This window comes from Homarus americanus, unplaced genomic scaffold (genome assembly GCF_018991925.1).
Source record: "Homarus americanus isolate GMGI-L3 unplaced genomic scaffold, GMGI_Hamer_2.0 scaffold46161, whole genome shotgun sequence".
Classification (NCBI taxonomy): domain Eukaryota; kingdom Metazoa; phylum Arthropoda; class Malacostraca; order Decapoda; family Nephropidae; genus Homarus; species Homarus americanus.
Window position 1 is genome coordinate 3,405 of NW_024743374.1, and position 19,210 is coordinate 22,614.

The 19,210-nt window shown below is 39.7% G+C and overlaps 1 long non-coding RNA gene across 1 annotated transcript; it reads left to right on the forward strand.

Annotated features, from left to right (window-relative positions):
• Positions 1-215: 215 nt before the first annotated feature.
• On the forward strand, positions 216-13,703 carry LOC121877148. Its single transcript, XR_006090908.1, has 3 exons — positions 216-261; positions 2,992-3,054; positions 13,663-13,703. It is a non-coding gene; the product is annotated as an uncharacterized LOC121877148 (long non-coding RNA).
• The last annotated feature ends 5,507 nt before the right edge of the window (positions 13,704-19,210 follow it).

Below are 19,210 nucleotides of genomic sequence, written 5' to 3' on the forward strand. Positions count from 1 at the left end.
AATTTGTAGGTGAAAGATTTTATCCTCAATAGATGTAGGTTAACATTACACCTGGAGGCAAATGCCTAAAGAAGGAAGGATATTCCTTTTAGTTGTGTGAACAAATATTAAACAAAGTATATTATCATAAGTTTTCTTTTACAGAAAAGATGTATACTACTCCCACGAGGAAAGAACGGCTATCTTTGATTATATCGTCAAAACGAAGAGGTTCGGAGAGGTTAAAGGCACAGTGTTTGGCAGGATATGGCCGAGGCCCAGGTAATACTACACCTCTTACTGCAGTACCTGTTCCTGTTATAGCACATGAACCATCATGTTTATTAATACTCTACTTGTTTTATGCATGCATACATACAGTCAGCCCTAAACATACACGGGGGTTAGGTAAGAGAGATACCCATGAATGTTAAAAATCCATGTACTTTTGCCTCCCCCCCCCCCCTAAAAAACCCCTGGCCCCCCCATGTCCTTATTTACCATGTATACCTGTGTGTAGTTCGAGTTTTTAAGACCAAATTATTTGGCAAAAAATTAGGGGTTGACCTCTAAACGGCTAATAGTTTCGTTAGGTTGAAAAATATTTACCAGGAACTACCAGTAAACAATGGAAACGACGCACCACCGGCTGTGAGTGTCGGTACAGCTGCCAGGGCAGATCTCTTGCATCATAATAGCAAGCCCAAAGTAACCAAATGCATGGTATGGTATACACAGTATACTGCTAGATCTGGGGGTCACTAAATCTAAGGGGATAATTTAACTCTAATCTTAATGTCTAAGGGTCTCTGCCACCAGACCCCCTCTGGACAGCATGTAGCTCGTTAGGTAGCAGGCAGAGTGGACTAGGCATTGGGTTAGGTTTTCCATTGACCAGATCGATGAGGGTAAAGAAGGGGGAAACCATAACATGTCTTAATTGATTTATTCCTTCTAAAACATACTGGTAAAAACAACATACATGAATTGGCCTTCCTCAGAAGAACAACGGAATTTTGGTTACCCAGCTGGGCCCCAGACTCCTACATTACTGGCGGGTCATCCACCCACTTATTGCATAACAATCGGTGAACGCCGTATCTCGGTCGTTCCTTCTTACAATATCCCTTAACACATCAGACTGTTCCACTGGTGTGGATTTTAGCACCGTCGGTTATCATACATAGTAGCACCATCTCAACACACCTGTTACACTCCATACCTGCAAGTATGTGACTCCTTGTGACTTTTAGGTATACACAACGGGCACCTCGTTCGCACACCGCCCTCGGTGGGTAAAGACGAGGGCTTCACCTAGAGACATACCAGCACTATTTCTACGCCTGGTATTATAGGTCGCTCCAAGTGACGACCGCAGTTTCTCACGGTCTCCTTAGTTGTGACTATTCATGTGGAGTGGTGCGCTGGGAATCCACCGGTTCATAGTGGACTGGTATAGTGGGGAGTCATTCCCCACCTGGTGTGGCGCTCAAGGAGACAATGGCGGCCGGGCGGCAAGATACCCCGACCACGTGGCACCTGTGGTGACGGCAGAACGGGAAAGACTAAGCAATAATGCCTGACGGGCGGTTATCCCACCCCTTAACACATCCCTATCACACTTATATATCCGGCAAAGCTTTAAACTGTAGTAACTGCTATTTATCAACCTTACTTGTAGGGCGGGATATAGCCCGCTAGGACACTGACCTGTGGTGACGGCAGAACGGGAAAGACTAAGGCCGGCTTCCCGCCGCTTCTCGTCACATAGGCCTACAGTTTCCAATCCTCAATTTACACTTTTGTTTCTTATGGTTCTCACCTGAACACTTCACGGTATCTTGTCACTCATTTCTTATAAACACATATATTAATCCTAAATTACACACTAAGGTCAGGTCTTGGTTTGCTAGTGCTTGGTTAAATGCCTGGGATTTTAATATCAACGGGGCATCTGAGGCGGGTACATGGCGCGCCTTGAAACCAAAGCCGAATGATCATGGCGGGGGTGTATCAACTTCACTTAAAAACTGTAATGAGGGATCCTCCTCTCACACATTGCACTATTTGAACACAGACATAAGATTCTCTGATCACTGTACCTGTCGTGGGTATATGTCACGTGAGGCTACGAGGTGTATTAAATTCATACCGACGCATACACGATATTTCCTTTCCAGTATAGTTTCTAGATCACTGTCAACACCTCACATAGTTCTGATACATTTATCCTTTTTCCAGATCATTGTTCTCATGTATTTTCATATGATATCTGTTGGAGTTATGTTCGCTCCACGCTCACAGACGTAAATAGTAGGACCTTCAAACCCTGATCCACACTTAGTCTTACGATTCGAAAAACACGTACCCTCTAGCCCTGTTCAAGGAGAAGACTGGGAGGAGCTCTTTGGTGCTTAAGACGATGACAAGGAAAATGATTTTGATGGATTTTAATGAAAATATTCAGAAATATGGTATCGTAGTATTTATTCAAGTCAATTAGGATAGAATATTATTGTAATACAACAGTTTTTTAACTGAAAACCATTCGAAAAGGGATTACGGTAACATCTTTTGAACGAAAGAAAGATTAAGTCATTGTTTTCGTCACGATTTTATCCAACTTTCCACTGTGATACGTACGCCATTTCAGCAAAAATATTACATTTCCGTGAATGCATTATATCAAGCACAGTATGAATAGAATACCGGTGTAACATAACATTATTTTGAGTCTTACTCTTTCCATTTACAGAGTACTGTACAAGCCCATGATAATGGCTCCTATAGGTGATAAACTTCGTTGTGTGAAGAGAAAGAATAACTCGTTGAAATTGAGTGACAAACTTGAAATAATTAAGAAACTAGAATGTGGTGTGAGCAATACTGTTCTAATGGAAACATACGACATTGGAAAACAAACAACTGCTGTACTGAATAACTATTAATTTATGGACATATTTTTATCATAAACTGTTGTGTATATTAACTGTTTTTGTTTGTTTGTTCCAGATGTGTTAACGACTAAACCCTTGAGAAATTAACAACTGGATCATGGAGACTCTGCTGCTACAAGTATGTCTTTATGTCTGTCTAACTGTCTATCTTTATCTATCTGTGCTTCTATATCTTTCTATCAGTCTTTCAATACCTGTATGTCTGTCTGTTTGGTATCTATATCATCTATCAGACTGTCTTTATATATACAAGCATCTGTCTTATCTATATCTATGCTATCAGTAAGAAAGATATTGACATTGAGTGAGGAAGGTGGATACACAAGAGGTACAGTGAATGATGGTGGGTACACAAGTGGTACAGTGAGTGAGGAAGGTGGGTACACAAGAGGTACAGTGAATGAGGATGGTGGGTACACAAGAGGTACAGTGAGTGAGGAAGGTGGGTACACAAGATGTACAGTGGAGTGGATGGCAGACTGCAGGATGTTGCTGACTGTAAGTGTTATGTATGTGCAGGTAAATATGTGTCCATGACAAGACTGAAGAAACTCAACACTGAAGATTATCCGTGGACTGTGTGGATGAGTTCTGCTGCCTGGGTGACATGATCAGTGCTGGAGGGGGTGCTGAAGGCTGCTGTGTTGTGAGTCATGGAATGGGTTCTGCTGCCTGGGTGACATGATCAGTGCTGGAGGGGGTGCTGAAGGCTGCTGTGTTGTGAGTCATGGAATGGGTTCTGCTGCCTGGGTGACATGATCAGTGCTGGAGGGGGTGCTGAAGGCTGCTGTGTTGTGAGTCATGGAATGGGTTCTGCTGCCTGGGTGACATAATCAGTGCTGGATGGGGTGCTGAAGGCTGCTGTGTTATGAGTCATGGATGAGTTCTGCTGCCTGGGTGACATGATCAGTGCTGGAGGGGGTGCTGAAGGTTGCTGTGTTGTGAGTCATGGAATGGGTTCTGCTGCCTGGGTGACATGATCAGTGCTGGAGGGGGTGCTGAAGGCTGCTGTGTTGTGAGTCATGGAATGGGTTCTGCTGCCTGGGTGACATGATCAGTGTTGGAGAGGGTGATGAAGGCTGCTGTGTTGTGAGTCATGGAATGGGTTCTGCTGCCTGGGTGACATGATCAGTGCTGGATGGGGTGCTGAAGGCTGCTGTGTTGTGAGTTATGGATGAGTTCTGCTGCCTGGGTGACATGATCAGTGCTGGAGGGGGTGCTGAAGGTTGCTGTGTTATGAGTCATGGATGAGTTCTGCTGCCTGGGTGACATGATCAGTGCTGCAGGGGGTGCTGAAGGCTGCTGTGTTGTGAGTCATGGAATGGGTTCTGCTGCCTCGGTGACATGATCAGTGCTGGAGGGGGTGCTGAAGGCTGCTGTGTTATGAGTCATGGATGAGTTCTGCTGCTTGGGTGACATGATCAGTGCTGGAGGGGGTGCTGAAGGCTGCTGTGTTGTGAGTCATGGATGAGTTCTGCTGCCTGGGTGACATGATCAGTGTTGGAGAGGGTGATGAAGGCTGCTGTGTTGTGAGTCATGGAATGGGTTCTGCTGCCTGGGTGACATGATCAGTGCTGGATGGGGTGCTGAAGGCTGCTGTGTTGTGAGTCATGGATGAGTTCTGCTGCCTGGGTGACAATGGCTGGAGGAGGTTTTGGGAATTCTTGTCTTTATTGTCAGCATGGGGACTTTCCCATCACATGAAAGTAAGAATGTATACAACTGGTGTGAGAAGTGTGGTGTTATATATCCGTGAAACATGGGCAGTTAAAGAGGATGACATATGCAGTCTTGAGTGAGCTGAAATGAGAATGGTGAGGTGGATGTGTACTGTGACGCTGAAAGATGAGAATCGCCGTTCAGAGCTAAGAGGGCGGCTGGGTATTGAGAGTATCGGCCAAGATTTACGTATAAGTAGACCGAGATCGGGAGTGTGGGGAGAATGGATGAGACCAGCTGGGTTAAGTGGTGCATGAGTCTAAATGTGGTGAGGAGGAGAGCCAGTGGTAGGTGGCCAAGAATGACATGGGGAGAGATTGTAAGAAATGATCTTAGAACCTGACAAGACAGACTGCAGGAGAATGGCTGTATGATTTGGGTGGTGATGATGATTTTGTTCTTGCATTCTATCTAAGTTTCAGGCTATCTATCTATCTATCTGTCTATCTATCTATACTACTGTACTGTATTTCTCACCATATTAAAGGCAACCACAGATATAGATATAGCATGAAAGGTTTATAGTCTCAAGAAAGTTCACCTAAACTAAACTTTCATAAAAGGAATTGCAATGTGTTCCATAACATGTACAGTACAGTTGACCCTCGCCAATGTGAAGAACGGATAAAAATAATGATAATAAATAAGAGGAAGGACAAAATACTGCATGCCATTTGACATTTTTTCACTAAAGATGTGGGAGACAGGGATGTGCTCCCCATTCTTGGGCTGACTCCTGCCGACGTAATAAAAATATATGTCTTATATGGTGGGAAATATGGTATATCTCTCTACATCTTTCTGTCCATCTGTCTACAGTATATCTGTCTTATATGTACTGTAGACAGAACTACTGTACTAACCATGATAGACAGTTGACAATGCATGTGATTAATACCTGGAATACAAATATTTGCAGGAAAATGTCCAATGTATTCAGCAACTAGACCACTTTAGTGATATAGAACCATGAAAATATTGTTTATTGTTTTTATACCAAAACACTGGTGATTGTCTCTCAGATACATCAGGAGTTGTATATCTTTAGTGGTGTCCTGGGTTCATTGCCCAGCCTGGGACAGATGTTACCCTCGCTAACAAACATGGCAGGTTTTCTGCAGGTACAATACTACAGTTTCCTCCCGTACTGTACAGTTTTAACAGACCAACTGCCTAAACGGCTCATTACCGGTAATTACGACGTCGCTACGTGAATCCTAATTTAATGTTGACTCGGCCATAGTGAGCTTTAACATTTATGCCACTGATGAATGAGTCTTGATCACACACAACTATAAGGTGGCCTTCTCTTGCCACTCCATCTCTCCTCTGGCCTTTATTGTGTAAAAGCCAAGAATTATTATTGTGTGAGAATGTAGTGGATCTGAGGTGACAATGATAAATATTTTGGCGTTAAGTCGGTGGTGTGGTACTGTGCAGGTCTGACCCACCTGTTACAAACTACTGCAGGGAGTGAAGACCTTCCTTAAAAGGTTTAACTTGGCAGGATTCAGAAGGCCACAACACAGACGTCCTCAACGGCACTTGATGGTTTATAACGGCCATTTATTATTACTTACTTTTGACCTTGATGATGTGGTTCAGCCATTATCAGATGCAGGTCAGGAACACAAAGGACTGTTCCTCTATAATGCTCACTGAGTAAATGAGGATAGTTGCTTCAAGGCTCCACTGGGCAGATTGTTACCAGGTTTTATTTACAATTCTTAATTATTACATGGAATTATACATTTTCCACAATATATACTAAACTGTATACCTGTGTTGTCTATATACATGGTGAACTGTATACCTGGGTTGTCTATATTGTTTTAGCTGTGGTAAGATACCAAACTATCTCACTTGTTAACACTTGCCTGAACGAGTGTAGGTTAGTCGCTGGTACCTTTGATGCAGCCGAGTGAGATATAGAGTCATCTCACGTCATGTCACCTTTGATGCAGCTGAGTGAGATATAGGGTCATCTCACGTCATGTTACCTTTGATACAGCTGAGTGAGATATAGGGTCATCTCACCTTTGATACAGCTGAGTGAGATATAGGGTCATCTCACGTCATGTCACCTTTGATACAGCTGAGTGAGATATAGGGTCATCTCACGTCATGTCACCTTTGATGCAGCTGAGTGAGATATAGGGTCATCTCACGTCATGTTACCTTTGATACAGCTGAGTGAGATATAGGGTCATCTCACGTCATGTCACCTTTGATGCAGCTGAGTGAGATATAGGGTCATCTCACGTCATGTCACCTTTGATACAGCTGAGTGAGATATAGGGTCATCTCACGTCATGTCACCTTTGATGCAGCTGAGTGAGATATAGGGTCATCTCACGTCATGTTACCTTTGATACAGCTGAGTGAGATATAGGGTCATCTCGTCATGTTACAGCAGTGCGGCTGGGTAGAGATGGGGTCATCTCTCACGTCATGTTGTTACCTTTGATACAGCTGAGTAGAGATATAGGGTCATCTCGTCATGTGCTGATGCAACCGAGTGAGATGTAAGGTCATCTCGTCATGTCTGCCAGTACAGCTGGAGTGAGATATAGGGTCATCTCACGTCATGTCACCTTTGATGCAGCTGAGTGAGATATAGGGTCATCTCACGTCATGTCACCTTTGATGCAGCTGAGTGAGATATAGGGTCATCTCACGTCATGTTACCTTTGATACAGCTGAGTGAGATATAGGGTCATCTCACCTTTGATACAGCTGAGTGAGATATAGGGTCATCTCACGTCATGTTACCTTTGATACAGCTAGGTAAGGATGGGTCATCTCACCTTTAATGATGGCTAGGTAAGGATATAAGGTCATCTCGTCATATGCTGATACAGCTAGGTGAGATGGTCATCTCACACTGATGCAGCTGAGTGAGATATAGGGTCATCTCACGTCATGTCACCTTTGATACAGCTGAGTGAGATATAGGGTCATCTCACGTCATGTCACCTTTGATACAGCTGAGTGAGATATAGGGTCATCTCACGTCATCTCACCTTTGATACAGCTGAGTGAGATATAGGGTCATCTCACGTCATGTCACCTTTGATACAGCTGAGTGAGATATAGGGTCATCTCACGTCATGTCACCTTTGATGCAGCTGAGTGAGATATAGGGTCATCTCACGTCATGTCACCTTTGATACAGCTGAGTGAGATATAGGGTCATCTCACGTCATCTCACCTTTGATACAGCTGAGTGAGATATAGGGTCATCTCACGTCATGTTACACCTTTGATACCCAGCTGAGTGAGATATAGGGTCATCACCTTTGATACAGCAGGTAGAATGCTAGGGTCATCTCACGTCCTTATGCCTTTAATCCTTTGGGTAGAGATTATAGGGTCATCTCCCGTCATATTACCTTTGATGCAGCCGAGTGAGATATAGGGTCATCTCACGTCATGTCACCTTTGATGCAGCTGAGTGAGATATAGGGTCATCTCACGTCATGTCACCTTTGATGCAGCCGAGTGAGATATAGGGTCATCTCACGTCATGTTACCTTTGATGCAGCTGAGTGAGATATAGGGTCATCTCACGTCATGTCACCTTTGATGCAGCTGAGTGAGATATAGGGTCATCTCACATCATGTCACCTTTGATGCAGCTGAGTGAGATATAGGGTCATCTCACGTCATGTCACCTTTGATACAGCTGAGTGAGATATAGGGTCATCTCACGTCATGTCACCTTCTGATACAGCTGGTGAATGTACAAAGGGTCATCTCGTCATGTTACCTTGATACAGCTGGAGGTAGGAAGTGTAAGGTCCATCTCACGTGCTTCTAAGGAGGTGGAGATATGAGGTCATCTCGTCATATCACCTTTGATACAGCTGATGAGATACTTGAGATCATCTCACGTCATGTTACCTTTGATACAGCTGAGTGAGATATAGGGTCATCTCACCTTTGATACAGCTGAGTGAGATATAGGGTCATCTCACGTCATGTCACCTTTGATACAGCTGAGTGAGATATAGGGTCATCTCACGTCATGTTACCTTTGATACAGTCGTAGATAGTTTAAATTGTCACAGCTGTCCTGAGTTGTACTTGTAATTATCTTCGCTTGTTAGTTAAGCAAGACACACAGATAATGTTCTCTTCACTCGTTGTTCCTTGGTTTAATGTAATCACACATGCTGATTTAATAGTTATATTGGGTAGTAATGTCTGTACAATTATTTGGTATTGACAGACTAATGAGGATTAGCTATTGGCTTGTAATTAGCTGATATAATTAGAGAGAGGTACAGCCCGGAGAGCTGGTCTCACTTTAGGGCATCGTGTCCGGCTGTGAACTGGGCTGAACTCTCTTGAGTCTGGTGACTGGACAGTAACCACACTTCAACAGGTCATTAACTAAACAGCCTACCACACACTGAGGGATGAGTCTGTAGTTTAATGGGCTGTACACCCTAGGAGGTGTGACAGAAGAAATGTTTATGGGCTGTAAACCCTAGGAGGTGTGACAGATCAAATGTTTATGGGTTGTACACCCTAGGAGGTGTGACAGAACAAATGTTTATGGGCTGTACACCCTAGGAGGTGTGACAGAAGAAATGTTTATGGGCTGTACACCCTAGGAGGTGTGACATCAAATGTTTATGGGCTGTACACCCTAGGAGGTATGACAGATCAAATGTTTATGGGCTGTACACCCTAGGAGATGTGACAGAACAAATGTTTATGGGCTGTACACCCTAGGAGGTGTGACAGAACAAATGTTTATGGGCTGTGCACCCTAGGAGGTGTGACAGAACAAATGTTTATGGGCTGTACACCCTAGGAGGTGTGACAGAACAAATGTTTATGGGCTGTACACCCTAGGAGGTGTGGCAGAACAAATGTTTATGGGCTGTACACCCTAGAAGGTGTGACAGAACAAATGTTTATGGGCTGTACACCCTAGGAGGTGTGACAGAACAAATGTTTATGGGCTGTACACCCTAGGAGGTGTGGCAGAACAAATGTTTATGGGCTGTACACCCTAGGAGGTGTGGCAGAACAAATGTTTATGGGCTGTACACCCTAGGAGGTGTGACAGAAGAAATGTTTATGGGCTGTGCACCCTAGGAGGTGTGACAGAACACATGTTTGTGGGCTGTGCACCCTAGGAGGTGTGACAGAACACATGTTTATGTCGCTGTATGCTCAATAGTCTGGGTGATAGAATGTATATAATGAATATATGTCCTTAGCTCATATTTATATAATATTAATGTGAGAGGCTAATACAATATACTGAACTGTATACCTATACAGTATTGTCTATATACATGGTGAACTGTATACCTGTATTAGCTATATACATGCTGAACTGTATACCTACATTGTCTATATGCAGGTTGAACCAATTGTAAGCTTATGTGATAAGTTTACATAATAATTATATATCTATCTATCTAAAGTAGTCTAGTGTATGTAAATATGTTGATCTTTTCCCTGATAATGTTGTTTCATCACAGGTGTTACTCTGTTGTAGTGTGAGGTGGAGGTCAATATTAAACTGAGGTGTTTAGCTGTGGCTCTGGAAGATTAACAATTTGTCTTATTTTAATTATAAACCACAACACCTTTATTTATCACTGTTTATCCAGGTATAATTTGGCTAAATTTATATTTTAATTTTACCAGGACTTAGAATTCCATCACAATATGATTTGAAATTAAGGAACAAAATTGTTTTTAAGGACTTTAGAATTAATGTGATTTAGTGAGACTGTTGAACCGTTCAGGTACTTTACATATATTTACCATTTAGGTTAAACTAAGCCATAAATACATTTTATTGTTCGTTTAGGAATTCTATCTCATTAGTTCGGCGTCATTTAATGTTGCCGTAAAATCTGTCGAGTGACTTGAGCGGCAATTATTCTGTTATAGTCATGGCAGTTAATGTTGTTTTAGGAGATGCAGTTTATTGTGTAGTGATCTCCGTTTAAACAAACTATTTTTATTGTCCAAATTTGTCGCGCTGGGTTATGAAGGTGTGCGTGGTGGGAAAGGCTTTGGAATAAGGAATACTGAAGGTGAAAGAACACTTGAGTTTGGGGATGGTATGTAACATGTGTTTAAGAATAGGGCAAGTAGGCTGACCGTGTAGGCCTAAGGCAGGTGGCACAGAAACCTAGATTGGCTACATTTTGGTCAGGAAATTAGAACAGGTTGCTTGTGTGTGTGTGTGTTACTTAAAGATGGAGGGAGAGGAAGAAGGTGGATGTTCCAAGAAGGAGAGTGTGGGAATTGTGAAGGAACTGAATGTAAAAGAAGCATTTTCTTATGAGTTGAGAGGCTAGGAAGCAGCCAGTGAGGGGCAGTGTACCAAGACGCTGGGCCATAATAAAAGATGTTCCGTTGAGTGTGGTTGATGGCGGGAATGATGAAGTGGAAAGAGAGATAAAAAGAGAAAAGAAGATTGTGTGAGATGTGGAAGATGGTTGGCAACAGAGAGAAGTACAGTACCTGGAGGCTAAACTGAGATGGTGCAGGAGAGAAAGGAGGAAACTAACTGGGTTAAGAGATACACAAATGAATGTGGAGGGGAGGGGAGTTACAGGTAGGCAAAGAATCTCTATAATCAGAACTTAATAAATAAATAAAGGGTAGAATTATTAAAGGAGTAATATCAAAATATTCGAAACTCGGTTAATTCGTATTTTCGGTAATTTGAGTGACGCAGTCTCTTTTGTCAAATCAATGAGAGTATAGTGCCGTTTGTGGTCCACCGAATTACTGAAAATACAAATTAACCGAGTTCCGAATATTTTGACATTATTCCACACTTTCTCAATCTTTTTGTTCAATTATTTGTTCGTTTTCTGTTCAGATTGTTCCTCATTATTCCAACCAACAAACATACTCAGTTACCATGCCTTGACTGCCACACAAAATAATCTTATTTATAATTACTGTGCAAACAAATATTTTTTAAGTGCACAAACAGTAATAATAAAGTAAATAATACAGTAATAAATAACTGTAAGACTTACTGCACATTGTGAGGTGAACTGATAATATGTGGATGATATTCAGAAAGTGTAATAGTATTGAGGATCAGGTCTGGGGTCCACTGCTCTCATCAAGAAGATTAATCCCCAACCTACCTAACTCAGGAGACTTTTCCTTTGTTCTATGTATTTCTCCCTTGTTTTGTTGTGTTAGTTGGCAGAAGAGGGACCTATAGTGTGTTTTATCCCATCTGAGAAGAGATACGTAATTTGTGTATTATTGCGGGTAAAAATAAGTATATATTAAATGCGTCCTCCGAAAGCGTCAATTTGCCACCAGAGTTTAACAGTTAATTCTTGTATAATATTTCTGATAAACTTCCTACATGTTTATGTTTGATATAATTAATGTATGAATCTTTAAATAATTTAGCTAAATGTCTTTCTCGTCAGAAATGGTCATTATGAATAAACTCATTTAGAAATAGCTACATCATTACTTCAGGAGGAAATCGGACAGATTTGCAACAGCCAATCAGGTGTAACTCTTGAGGAGGGGGCAGGGCATCTCTTCTCATCTGATAAAATATGCACAATAGTCAAATCAGCTCCAAAATTTCATCTTATATTTCTCCAAAGAGGGTTTTTACTTCATTTACCAGTGTGGCCGTTACACTTATGGAATATCATCTACGATCTCACCTCTCATTATTTATTACTGTATTATTTACTTTAATATTGTAAGTACTGTACATTTTATAACTATTTATATTTGCACAATAATTATAAATATAATATTGTATATGACAGCCAAGGCAACTTTTTGAACCACTCAGTTATTTCATATTCATTCCAAATTCAAATCGCTCAATTAATTTTTTGAGAAACATACGAATTAAACCGAAGTACGAATTGCAGCGATCTTATTCAATGAAAGTCCAAAAATTCATCATTTAAAATATTTAAGTCTAAACATTCATCATTTAAAATATTCCAAGTCCAAAAATTCATCGTTTAAAGTATTCTAAGTCCAAAATTTATTCTAAGTCCAAAAATTCATTGTTTAAAAATATTCTAAGTCCAAAAATGGCCAAAATTATTCCTGGGCATATTTTGAGTAAAAAATTTTTGTGTGGTTTTAGAGGTAAAACATTTGTGCCATTCTTACGAGCTCCAGCTTGGCATCTGTGTATTATAAGGCATAACGGACTACCTGGACGTGGGGAGAGTAACTCACTGGGCCCCTACTGAGTTACTCTTCCCACGGCCAGGTAATCCATTATGCTTGTATTTTTTTATATTATTGGTGAATGATAATTTGAAGGCCTTCCTCCGGAGACGCTTCCGATTATCTTTTACCAAATTTTTTCAACGTTAGTCCTGGCAATGGCAAACTCAAAAAACACTTAAGGGTAAAAAAAGGGAAATTTTTTTGCTCAAATTTTGCAATTTTTAGCCATTTTTTCATAAAAAAAATGCCAATTTTTTCATATTTTTAGCTATTTTTTCATATTTTTAGCTATTTTTTCATATTTTTAGCTATTTTTTTCAGGTTTTTAGGTTATTTTAGTTATTTTTTTTTATTTTATATATTTTATTTATATATTTTTATTTATATATTTTATTTATATTTTTTATTAATATATATTTTATTTTATATTTTTTTATTTAATTATATTTTATTTATTTATATATTTTTTATTTATATATTTTATTTATATATATTTTTTTATATTTTATATTTTTTTATTTATATATACAGTATATATATATATATATTATTTATATATTGTTTATTTTTCAAGTTTATATATATTTTTCATTTGTATATTATATTTGTATATTATGAATTAAGATATTTTTTCAAGTATTACATTAAATTATTTTGCTTCAAAATCTGAAGCTGAACTTAGTCAATTTTCTGTAAAAGTTGAAAATATTGTAAATGCTGGAAAAGGTTAATAAAGACGTAATGACATTTAGACATTTATTAATGGAAACTTAATGGCTCTATAAATTTGCAGGCCAGGGCAGCAAGCACAGAGCAGTCCAGGGGAGCGGTAGTCCAGGGCAGCAGCATGCACAGAGCAGAGCCGTTAGGGGGCAGGGAAAAAACACTTTTATTTGAGTTGCAGGCTGCACTTTTCAGGCAGAGAGAAAACATATTTTTGGCCAAAAATCCTTTAAGGCTTTAGACTTACAATTTTCGTCATTTCGGCCAAAAAATGGATTTTGTTCAAAATTTCAGTATAGGTACTCCTGAATGTGCTGCTTAAGGATCTGTTAACTAAAATTTGATATCTTGATTATAACTTGTTCAAATGGCTTTTAGAAAATGTTCAAATGATTTTAGAATATTTTAATTACTTTTGCAATGCTAATTACTCGCCACTTATGGGTTTTCGAGGTCATTTCTTGGTGCTTGTGTATTATTCTGGATGTACTTAAATAGTTAGGCACATTAAATTTTAGTTCAGAGAGAAAAAGTATTTTTAATAAAAAATCATGGGCCCCAGACTTACAATTTTGTCATTTCGGCCAAAAAAATGGATTTTGTTCAAAATTTCAGTATAGGTACTCCTGAATGTGCTGCTTAAGGATCTGTTAACCAAAATTTGATATCTTGATTATAACTTGTTCAAGTGGCTTTTAGAAAATGTTCAAATAATTTTTAGAATATTTTAATTACTTTTGCAATGCTAATTACTCGCCACTTATGGGTTTTCGGGGTCATTTCTTGGTGCTTGTGTATTATTCTGGATGTACTTAAATAGTTAGGCACATTAAATTTTAGTTCAGAGAGAAAAATTATTTTTGGCCAAAAATCCTTTAAGGCTTTAGACTTACAATTTTTGTCATTTCGGCCAAAAAATGGATTTTCAAAATTTCAGTATAGGTACTCCTGAATGTGCTGCTTAAGGATCTGTTAACCAAAATTTGATATCTTGATTATAACTTGTTCAAATGGCTTTTAGAAAATGTTCAAATGGTTTTTAGAATATTTTAATTACTTTTGCAATGCTAATTACTCGCCACTTATGGGTTTTCGAGGTCATTTCTTGGTGCTTGTGTATTATTCTGGATGTACTTAAATAGTTAGGCACATAAATTTTAGTTCAGAGAGAAAACATATTTTTGGCCAAAAATCCTTTAAGGCTATAGACTTACAATTTTTGTCATTTTCAGCCAAAAAATGGATTTTGTTCAAAATTTCAGTATAGGTACTCCTGAATGTGCTGCTTAAGGATCTGTTAACCAAAATTTGATATCTTGATTATAACTTGTTCAAATGGCTTTTAGAAAATGTTCAAATGAATTTTAGAATATTTTAATTACTTTTGCAATGCTAATTACTCGCCACTTATGGGTTTTCGAGGTCATTTCTTGGTGCTTATGTATTATTCTGGATGTACTTAAATAGTTAGGCACATTAAATTTTAGTTCAGAGAGAAAAAGTATTTTTGGCCAAAAATTCTTTAAGGCATAAGACTTACAACTTTCGTCATTTTCGGCCAAAAATGGATTTTGTTCAAAATTTTAGTATAGGTACTCCTGAATGTGCTGCTTAAGGATCTCTTACCCAAAATTTGATATCTTGATTATAACTTGTTCAAATGGCTTTTTGAAAATGTTCAAATGATTTTTAGAATATTTTAATTACTTTTGCAATGCTAATTACTCGCCACTTATGGGTTTTCGAGGTCATTTCTTGGTGCTTGTGTATTATTCTGGATGTACCTAAATAGTTAGGCACATTAAATTTTAGTTCAGAGAGAAAACGTATTTTTGGCCAAAAATCCTTTAAGGCTTTAGACTTACAATTTTTGTCATTTTCGGCCAAAAAATGGATTTTGTTCAAATTTCAGTATAGGTAGCCAGGGGTGTGGAGTCGAAGACAAAACCTTCGACTCCGACTCCGACTCCTCAAATTTTTATGCTTCCGACTCCTCAAATTTTTATACTTCCGACTCCGACTCCTTGGCCTATTTGTAACAACTATTTCTACCATCCTAATTGTAATTTGTATGTTGTAACCTGCATAGGTAAAAAGTAAAACACCGTGGCTATACTGCTACAGCTTTATTAATGAGCTGGACGATATTTAAGAACTACAAAAAGATGATAGGCTTGACTTTCAAAGTTTCAATCAAAAGAAAAATAAATTTATTAAGAATTCAAGATATTAACTAGAAAACACCATTAACATGTATATCTAAAAATTCGATCTCAGCATATGAATTTTGTTTAAGCTCATAATCTGATGTGGATCTAAATGATGATCCTACAATTCCTTTTAAAGTAAAGTTATATATTTATGTACATTAAAGAAATGAATACCTTATTAAGGAAAAAGGAAAAACCTTACATGATTAAGTTATTAAATTAAATTTGCCTTAATCTCACCAAAAACAGGTTGTAGCTAATTGTTTTGTAGCTGAGAGCCTCTGTGCAGTTTTCAACGAAACAAAATTTGATATAATTCAAAATTTCAAATGGTAAAGAAGAGACTATCGTCCAAAATTATAGTGCTATACTGGGCCTGCTACAATAAATTCATAATAATGCTTATAAAATGGAAATAAATTCTTTTAATAATTTAAGAAAATTAGTGGGATCAGTGGAATCACTGCAATGAATATGCCTGAGTTCATATATTTGTTCTTAGGAACAGAATAGCTTCAGTCGGAGTCGGAGTCTGGACAATTTTACCGACTCCGACTCCACAAGCCGAAATTTCCTCTGACTCCTCGACTCCGACTCCGACTCCACAGCCCTGATAGGTACTCCTGAATGTGCTGCTTAAGGATCTGTTAACCAAAATTTGATATCTTGATTATAACTTGTTCAAATGGCTTTTAGAAAATGTTCAAATGATTTTTAGAATATTTTAATTACTTTTGCAATGCTAATTACTTGCCACTTATGGGTTTTCGAGGTCATTTCTTGGTGCTTGTGTATTATTCTGGATGTACTTAAAAAGTTATGCACATTAAATTTTAGTTCAGAGAAAAACAGTATTTTTGGCCAAAAATCCTTTAAGGCTTTAGACACAATTTTGTCATTTGACCCAAAAATGGTTGTTAAAATTTCCAGTATAAATTGCTCCTCAGATGTACCTTGGATCATATTAACAAATTTGATATCTTAGTTATAACATTCAAATGGTTTTTAGAAAATGTTCAAATGATTTTTAGAATATTTTAATTACTTTTGCAATGCTAATTACTCGCCACTTATGGGTTTTCGAGGTCATTTCTTGGTGCTTGTGTATTATTCTGGATGTACTTAAATAGTTAGGCACATTAAATTTTAGTTCAGAGAGAAAAAGTATTTTTGGCCAAAAATCCTTTAAGGCTTTAGACTTACAAATTTTGTCATTTCGGCCCAAAATGGATTTGTTCAAAATTTCAGTATAAATTACTCCTGGATAATAACCTTGAGATCACAACAAATTTGATATCTTGATTATAACTTGTTCAAATGGCTAAATGTTCAAATGATTTTTAGAATATTTTAATTACTTTTGCAATGCTAAATTACTACCACTTATGGGTTTTCGAGGTCATTTCTTGGTACTTGTGTATTATTCTGGATGTACTTAAATAGTTAGGCACATTAAATTTTAGTTCAGAGAGAAAAATTATTTTTGGCCAAAAATCCTTTAAGGCTTTAGACACAATTTTTGTCATTTCGGCCCAAAAATGGATTTTGTTCAAAATTTCAGTATAGATACTCCTGAATGTGCTGCTTAAGGATCTGTTAACCAAAATTTGATATCTTGATTATAACTTGTTCAAATGGCTTTTAGAAAATGTTCAAATGATTTTTAGAATATTTTAATTATTTTTGCAATGCTAATTACTCGCCACTTATGGGTTTTCGAGGTCATTTCTTGGGGCGCTCTTTCAAATATTTTACTGATTTGGGCGGTCTCGGGCTCTGCTCTCAACTCCAGCAGCGAATGATGACAATCCCGGCCCCCGCACCATAAATACCAATAAGTCTGGAACAGGGCTGTCAGCGAACAATCAGGTCTTAATCTAACAACCAAACAGAGAGAAAGAGAATGGTGCGCTCTTTCAAATATTTTACTGATTTGGGCGGTCTCGGGCTCTGCTCTCAACTCCAGCAGCGAATGATGACAATCCCGGCCCCCGCACCATAAATACCACTCCTACGCTGTAGGAGGACCACACTCTGGCGAGAGCGCGATACCTGAGGAGGACGGACGGGGCTTTGGACGGCTGCCCGTCCGTTCCTTACCACCGGTGAATAAGCCTCTTGCCCAAGAGTTAAATTACAAAGCCAAAAAAATTCCTAACCTTAACAACAACAACAAGCCGTCCGGCCAAACCTAACCCACAAATTTGGGCTATGTCTGTCAAACCCTTTAATTGAGACTTGACCTGTGATGGTTAGTCGTAAAAAAGAGAATGGGGCGCTCTTTCAAATATTTTACTGATTCATGACGATGTTGCGTCTAGCAATAAGTCTGGAACAGGGCTGTCAGCGAACAGTCAGGTCTTAATCTAAGAACCAAACAGAAAGAGAATGGGGCACTCTTTCAAATATTTTACTGATTCATGACGATGTTGCGTCTAGCAATAAGTCTGGAAGAGGGCTGTCAGCGAACAGTCAGATCTTAATCTAACAACCAAACAGAGAGAGAAAGAGAATGGGGCGCTCTTTCAAATATTTTACTGTTTCGTGACGATGTTGCGTCTAGCAATAAGTCTGGAACAGGGCTGTCAGCGAAAGAGAATGGGGCTCTCTTTCAATTATTTTAATGATTTGGGTGGTCTCGGGCTCTGCTCTCTCAACTCCAGCAGCGAATGGTGACAATCCCGGCCCCCGCACTCGTCTTAAGAATAAGAAGGAACGGAGGCAGGGGTGGGAGTACCGGCGCCATGGCCGCTGGTACCCCCGATAAAGCCCCTCAAACCTTCCTCGGTCTTAAGAATAAGAAGGAACGGAGTCGGGTGGGAGTACCGGCGCCATGGCCGCTGGTACCCCCGATAGAGCCCCTCAAACCTTCCTCCGTCTTAAGAATAAGAAGGAACGGAGTCAGGGGTGGGAGTACCGGCGCCATGGCCGCTGGTACCCCCGATAGAGCCCCTCAAACCTGCCTCCGTCTTAAGAATAAGAAGGAACGGAGTCAGGGCTGGGAGTACCGGCGCCATGGCCGCTGGTACCCCCGATAAAGCCCCTCAAACCTTCCTCCGTCTTAAGAATAAGAAGGAACGGAGTCAGGGGTGGGAGTACGGGCGCCATGGCCGCTGGTACCCCCGATAAAGCCCCTCAAACCTTCCTCCGTCTTAAGAATAAGAAGGAACGGAGTCAGGGGTGGGAGTACCGGCGCCATGGCCGCTGGTACCCCCGATAAAGCCGCTCAAACCTTCCTCCGTCTTAAGATTAAGAAGGAACGGAGTCAGGGGTGGGAGCACCGGCGCCATGGCCGCTGGTACCCCCGATAAAGCCCCTCAAACCTTCCTCCGTCTTAAGAATAAGAAGGAACGGAGTCAGGGGTGGGAGTACCGGCGCCATGGCCGCTGGTACCCCCGATAAAGCCCC